Source organism: Propithecus coquereli, unplaced genomic scaffold (genome assembly GCF_000956105.1).
Source record: "Propithecus coquereli isolate 6110/MARCELLA unplaced genomic scaffold, Pcoq_1.0 Scaffold91, whole genome shotgun sequence".
NCBI classification, from domain to species: Eukaryota; Metazoa; Chordata; class Mammalia; order Primates; family Indriidae; genus Propithecus; species Propithecus coquereli.
The window spans coordinates 3387582-3394930 of NW_012155396.1; the positions used below are offsets into that span (position 1 = coordinate 3387582).

Below are 7349 nucleotides of genomic sequence, written 5' to 3' on the forward strand. Positions count from 1 at the left end.
GGCATCTGTAGGGATCTGGAAAGGCAGAATTCAAAACCTCATTCTGTTTCTTTACCTGAACTATCTCTGTGTTGCTTTTCCCTTTTTTTTTGGATCCCCAAGTCTATGATTATTTTTATAATTTTAATTACTGCATTTTGTGATTAGAAAGTACTTCTTCCCAGTTGTATTAAAATAAAATTACTTCTTCTTTTTTTTTTTTCTCTTCACTTCCCAAGGCAGAATCAAAATTCCTGTTTTTTAAAGTCCTGTTTAATTCTCACTGTGAGTGGGAAGTCTTAGTGGTAGAAGGTCTAGTATAGGTTTTAGGACAAGTATGAGAATTCATCATGATTTCCTCATGACTTCTTTTTCATCTGCTTGCCTGTAATAACTGGGAGAGAATGGAAAAATGTGTGAACATCCTTTGCAATAATATATGCAGATTATATGGAGGAATCAGTGACACAAATAAAGTTCCCAAAAAGCTGTGTCCACATGACAATTTAGCAATAAGGGCTTTGCTTTACCCTTGCACATTTAGGATCTCTTTTGCCAAATAGATCCCCTTGTTAATAGAGTGGGTCTATTCATTTATTCCACAAGTGTTTGTTGAGTGCCTACTGTGTGCCACAAATTGCTCTAGGCCCTGAAAATTTAACAATGAAGAAAACTGATAAAGTCCCTACATTCAAGTGGGAAAGGGAGACAATTGCAATGTCAGGTAGTAACAACTACTGTGAAGAGAAATGAAACCAGCTAAGGGGACAGTGAGTGGTACAAGATTTTGATCAGGTGGCCAGCTGTGTTCCTGAGACACACACCATTCATTTCAACTCCCATAGTCATTAATGGTTAAGGAAGAGATCAGGTATGTGTCGGGTAGGAAAGACCACATAGCCCATGGAAGATGAAGGAGGAGGGGCTAGTAAATCTTAGCTTGGACACTCAGGGAATTTGCCTTGAGCACTGAGAAGAAAATATTATACTAGTATAAACAAAAGGTTCCAGAGCTCAGCCTAGCCCATAGCAGTGATGAATTACAATGTATTATCTTCCTGTTGTGTGCCCAGGCCTGGCTGAGGCTTTTCGTGTTGTTCCTGGTGATTGCTTATTACAAATGTGTCTGGCCAGCTCACCCTTACCTAGGTATAATTAGTACCCTGCTCATTTTAAGCAATGGGACTCTGGTGAGCTTTTCTTTCTCTATAGCTAGTCACTGCATATTACAGGTTAAACAGTGTTTGCCTACCACCCATCAGCTGGATGTCAGTTTAGAAGCTGGGGCCTCTGTTGAGTGGATGAGGTACTGTAATAGGCATTCTTTGTGGCTTAGAATTCTGAGAGGCTCAGAAACCTGTAGCTAATGGCCTTTGAGGCACAGGTGACTATGGTGTATCTGCTAAGGCTCGTTTTTAACAGGTGTGACTCACCCAGTGCAATGTTATTCAACCAATTTTCTCTGTGGCTTACCTGGCTGAGTTATTCTTTGCATATATATTATTAGCTTTTATATGTGTATGCTGTGGCATTCTCAACAATGCTTTCCTTAATGTCCTTTTGGTAAAGATGTAATCAAGGGGCAATTTTTTGGTTGTTCAGCTGCAGGGAAAAAAGTCATAAATACCTGTTTTGGAAAACATAATGAAGGCTCCACTATGTGAGAACCAAATATGCCCATGTAAGGTCACACACTCCAGGGCCTTCTGGAAGCTGAATTCAACCTTGGGGATATGTGCTCTCTTTTCGCTCGTGCAAGTTCATGTTCTTGCTCCAATTTCCCACTGGCAGTGAGGTGAAGTGACTCTCAGGAGGTTTTTGAGGTTGAAGTGCACCTGCCTCCGGACTGGACAGTGCCTCCCACTGTAGTGTCCAAAAGATCCTTATTGCTTTCTTTGAATCTTATGCTGCCTTTTACCTTGATGCTTTCTTATTCCTTTGTTTTTGTTATTAGTAGTAATAGGACTTGTGAAACTTGTCTTCCCCCCCCCGCCCCACTCCTACTCCACCAACTGCCCTGTAAGCTGTAGCGCAGTTTCATACCTATCTGGATATTGGAGGATTGGGTTGCTCTTATTTAAAAATAAATGCCAGTTAAATTTCCCTCACCACATAAATAAAAGAGGGGAGCTTGAACAAGTGGAAGACTGAAAGTGAAAAAGCTATTCAGTTTAAATAGATGTCATATATGACCTTGTCTGCTTGAATCACAAATTATTCAGCTAAGATTGCAATTTTTTGTGCCCTCTGTAATAGAGGAGTTTTGTCTTTTCCCCCCTTCTAACCTTCCCTTCTTTCCATCATAGTGTTAAGTTTGTGTGTATGTTCGGGTGACTTTGTCCCGTTTAAGTGAGATGTATGGGTTTTCTGGTTTCCAAAGCGTGCTGGCCCCTTTGCTGTCTGAGAGACAGGTAGACATGTGGGGTCAGACAGGCAAACAGTGTGCAGCCTGACGAAGTATAAACACCTGGAATAAAGGCAGTGTAGTATACACATATGTAATGCTTTCATAAAGCCTTCTTAATCTTTTTTTAATCTTTAACTGTATTTCCCACTGCCCCAGATTGATCCCCCTCTTAGGTGTAGGTCATGATAAATGGAGGTTTTTGTTGAGCTGACAGGGTAGCCAATATGCTGGCAAAATAATTTACTATGAACTGGTATTTGTGCATAATACCTCTCACCATCTTCTTCTCCACCGCAGTATACATCCTTGGAGACAGAAAAAAAAGACATGGATAAGCATACATTTTGTTCTCCTAAACACACTCAAGAAATGTGCTGTGTGGAAGAGGTTATATATCATGGTTGTAAGGCACATGACCTATAACTTTATTGTAGTGTTAACTGCCTCTAACTTTAGGAGTTGAGTTTCTACCCATTCTCCATATCTTTTCTCTTATAAAAGAGACAAAAACTAAAAATACTTTTGTATTGGCCTGGCCGGGTGGCTCACGCCTATAATCCTAGCACTCTGGGAGGCTGAGGCAGGAGGATCACTTGAGCTCAGGAGTTTGAGACTAGCCTGACTACAAGCAAAACTCTGTCTCTACAAAAAAAACAAAGAAAAATTAGCCAGGCGTGGTGGCACTTACCTGTAGTCCCAGCTACTCGGGAGACTGAGGCAAGAGGATCACTTGAGCCCAGGAGTTTGAGGTAGCTGTGAGCTATGACGATGCCACTGCACTCTACCCTGGGTGAAAGAGTGAAACTCTGTCTCCAAAAAAAAGACAAAAAAAATGCATTTTTATAGAGATATAGCAAATGTCAGACCTGCTTGGCTGACTGCGTATGGTGGGAAGTAAGGAACCCAGGCGTAGGAGTGAGAGGTCGATGGCCTGCCTTGGCAGGTGAGACACCAGCCTCTGCAGTACCCAAAACTAGCAAGGCTTTTTGTTTGTTTGTTATTACAGACGGCTTTTTTTGTTATTGTCAGCTGAGTGTTGTGTTTTCCATAAGACAGACAGAGCATGTGCATGTAACACCAACTGAATGAAAGCCCCTCTTGTCTAGGGCTTTGATAAAACTTGGCCCATCTGCATCTTTTGCACTTATTTTCAGGGAAACCACTAAGGAAGAAAAGTACTTACTGCCAAACTGGTAACTCAGATCCTTGAAGAAGTAACTAGTTCTCCTTTATTTCGAGTGTCTCAAGATATAGGAAGTAAGCTATTACAAGTATCAGCCAGTGCTGTCATTTCTATAATAGTCTGGTTTCCTTTCGGGCCAGGATGTTCCTATGTATGTGGAACCAACTAAGAATTTGACCAGCTTGGTACTATTAATAGATCTGATTTGCTTTGGAGGATGTTTCTGTGGTGACTGCGTCACTTCATATACCCATATTTTCATTATTAGTTGGTTTTGTTTTTCCCTGATTCTGTCTCAACTCCCTCCCTTGCCAGCATAGAAAAAGTTGGAATGTGTGTGTCAGTGTTCTTTATCTTAGATTTCTCAGTTGTTCTTTATCTTAGGTTTATTATTGTTTTTGCTGTAGCCTGCTCTGTAATAAATACGATCTCCTGCAGATACAGAGTGTAAAACAGGCAATAAAATAGGGCTGGTGCGTGGCTTACTGTTGTTTTGGTAGCTCAGACAAATCAATTATGGTTCTGAGATTAGAGCGAGCTCCCCACTCCTCAGGTTGCAGCCATCCCTGTGAGTGCTGATTTCCTCCTTTACCTGCACTCCTCTTTCCTCTTCCATTTTTACTTGGGGAGTACTCGATGAGTGAGAGTGACTTTTTGAGTTTTCCTCTCCATCTCTTTCCTCTGTGCATGAGGAGTTATGATGTTTGTTTGTTTGTTTGTTGATGGCACAAAAAATAGAGCCTAAGACCAGCATCCACTTCAGTTTTATTCTGAAAGTCTCAGAATGGGGATTATCTTTCTTTGAATATATTCTGCCTTTTCACAGTAGGTAGCCCTGACAACTCACTTGTTAATTTCACTTTTTACAGTATTTACTCTCCTCATCCATGGGTCTTTTTTTCTCTTAACTGCTGCTATGCTCTCTTAGACATTTATCATGCTGTGACTTGGTTTCTTACTCATGTCACATACCAACTTTTTTATAACCTTCTCTCTCCATGACTGATTTTGTTGGAGATGCATAGTATTACTGATAAAAATATGCCTAAGCCATGGCCTGGAGTGATCCAGATTGGCCCTGGTTGGTGGAGCGTTGGGTTCTCCTGGTGGCTTTCTTGCATCTCTGCTACATTTGGTAGATCAAGTTGTTGCTAATTTAGGAAAAGATTATTTTTCACTGTATTCCCTTCTTTCTCTTCCCTCAACCAAAGTTTCTTGAACTCCAGTTGGATTGCAGTGTGCAGGTAATTGACTTGGATTCTCCCTGCAGGGAAACATGCACACAGTACCTCTGATGCCAAAGTGGCAGCTACCTTGGAAGTTTCGACCAGGTTCTTTCTTTTTCTTTTCTATTTCCCCTTCCTATTCTCTTTCTCTTTCCCTTTCCCTTCTTCTGTTAACCCCTTCTGTGCAAAAGAGGTGGGTGTTATTAAGACTTTGTGCCAGAGAGTTTGCTTCAGCCAGTAGCCCTCACCCTCTTGGTGAAGGTCATTGCTTTATTGATTTTTTGTTCAGTTTCTTTGTTCACATGAGTTCTATGTGGCCAGTTCTTGGTTTTTGAAGCTCTCCTCTTCAAACTTCCCAGAACTGCAGGAACATCCTTTTCTCCTAAATAAATCTGGAAGCAGTTATGAGTACCATAGGAATTTTTTTAAGATTACATTTTTGGCATTTATTACAGTTAGTGGTGGTTGTATTTAAGTACCTCCTTTTACAGATTTTAATCCACCTTTTAACTGAGTTGTGTTCCTTTTGTAGGGCACCAAATTTAGGACATGGTCTCTCACTTTTCTTTAGTTGGGAGTATCAGAAAAAATTGTTCAGGACTTTGAAAAGATCAAGAAGGTTACTGGGTATCCTTCCAATTGAAGTGCTGGGTGCTGCCTAGTAAACCCTTGTAGTTATGTGATTCTGTAAGGATTCTGCTGCTGGGTGGTTTGTTTTTGTTATAAAAAGTGACAATAGCCCTGTCTCTAATAGTATTCCACCTCTGGGCAAGTCACCTAATGAAACATTTCCTCAGAGGCATTGAATTGTAGAGCTGGGACACTCCCCCCAAAGGGCAAGACTCTGTGCCCTGACTTCACTATCCAAGCTCCCTTCCTCAAGCTTATTTGCTGACAGTGCCTGAATATTCCAGAACAGGACTATTTTGAACAAAATGGTAGACCAAGTAAGGTACAGGCTTAGAAGCAAACATTCTACAGATGAAAGGACATAGTCACTTTAGAAATTGGTCTTTTCTTTCTTTCTTTTTATTTTTTTAGACCTTCACATCCAAATTACTCTTCATGTTTCTAGGTACAGAAACGGCAATAAAACAAAGGTTTTCAAAGTACATAATTCTGTCATCATTTATTGCCCACTATTATAAATAGTTTGGTATTTCTCTTGCTTTTGCAACTTTTACCCATGTAAAAGATAATTTTCAATAAGGTAAAATCATGACTCTTACACAAATATAAAATGAACACGTGTCAAAAATTTTATTTTAACCCACTAATTAGTGGGGGAACCAGAAGGATTCAAAGGAGACTGAAAAACAGACATACATAAGTTACTAGGAATGCCGAAGTGAATTTGCTAAAGATGCAAAACACAGTCAAACTATAGTGTAAAAATGTCAAGTTTGAAATCATCCCAAAATAATCAGTAACCTTGATATGTCATTGCCATGAGTTCTGTTATCAGGAAACTTTCTGCTATAAATTTTTCTAGTTCCCTTCTGTTTAACTATGACTTCACAGATGAGCCTGCATGCAAATGAGCTCCTCAGCAACAGGGTCCTAGCTTTTGTTTAAGTGTACTGAGCTGTAATGATGTTTGCCTTTCTTCTTTTGTTCAAAGACAGGAGAAAGGAAACTGAGGGAGTTCAGGAACGTTTTTTCCAAACAAAGTGGCATCTTTTTCCAAAGAGATTTCCGTGTAGCATAGATTCTGCTATACCTGGTTCATGCTCTCCTGTTCTCTTTCGCATTCTCTGGGTGCATGTAGATATTGCTCTGTGATTCTATTTCATGGGTTTAGACTGGTTAAATGAGTCCATTACAGGCTTGGCTGGGATGAATATAAGTGTCCTGTGAAGGCAATTGACAAAATTCCTGGGTTCCCAGGTTGAGGTATATGATTGCATTGTCTGATCAGTCCCATGAATGCTGAGCGATGTGATAAAACTTGAAATATTTCTGCATAGCCCCAGTTTCACTCTCCACTTCACCATCGTAACACTGCTTAGCCTTGGATTGAACTCGTTTTGTCCTGTGGCTATTGCTTATGTAAACATCTCAAAGTAAGTCATTTTACTAACATAGACATTCTGCTTACTTGTATTTTAAGTCTTTATTTAGCATACTTCCAACATTTTCCCTACAGAAGATGTTGTACAGAATTTTGGACACCCCTTGCAGTGTTGACATCCAGATATTTTGAATTAGAGCTCAGGGTTGCTTTGGAATGCCCTAGTAGTTTTCTGCCTCAGTTCTCCAGGAAATGGTGTTCTCGGGGAGAAATTGAACTCCTCATACAATACTGTATCTGTAAGATGCCTAAGAGTATAAGCTGTTACCAGGGTTTCTAATTTGGAGGAAGACCTGTGTTCTTTTGATTGTGCATAACGACAACAAGCCAGGAAACTTCACCCACAGTAGAGCCTGTTTATTTTCTTTTTTATCATATTTATCTATTCGACTATTTAAGGTTCTCGGCAACTGACTCCCTTGTTAATTAGTACTTGTTGTGTTGAAGAAGTGACATTTCTTCTTTTTGGAATGCTGTGTCTTC

At 40.1% G+C, this 7349-nt stretch overlaps 1 protein-coding gene across 1 annotated transcript in view; it reads left to right on the forward strand.

The window, feature by feature from the left end:
- SND1 (staphylococcal nuclease and tudor domain containing 1) overlaps positions 1-7349 on the forward strand; it is a 436282-nt gene that overhangs the window by 250597 nt on the left and 178336 nt on the right. The window lies entirely within an intron of this gene.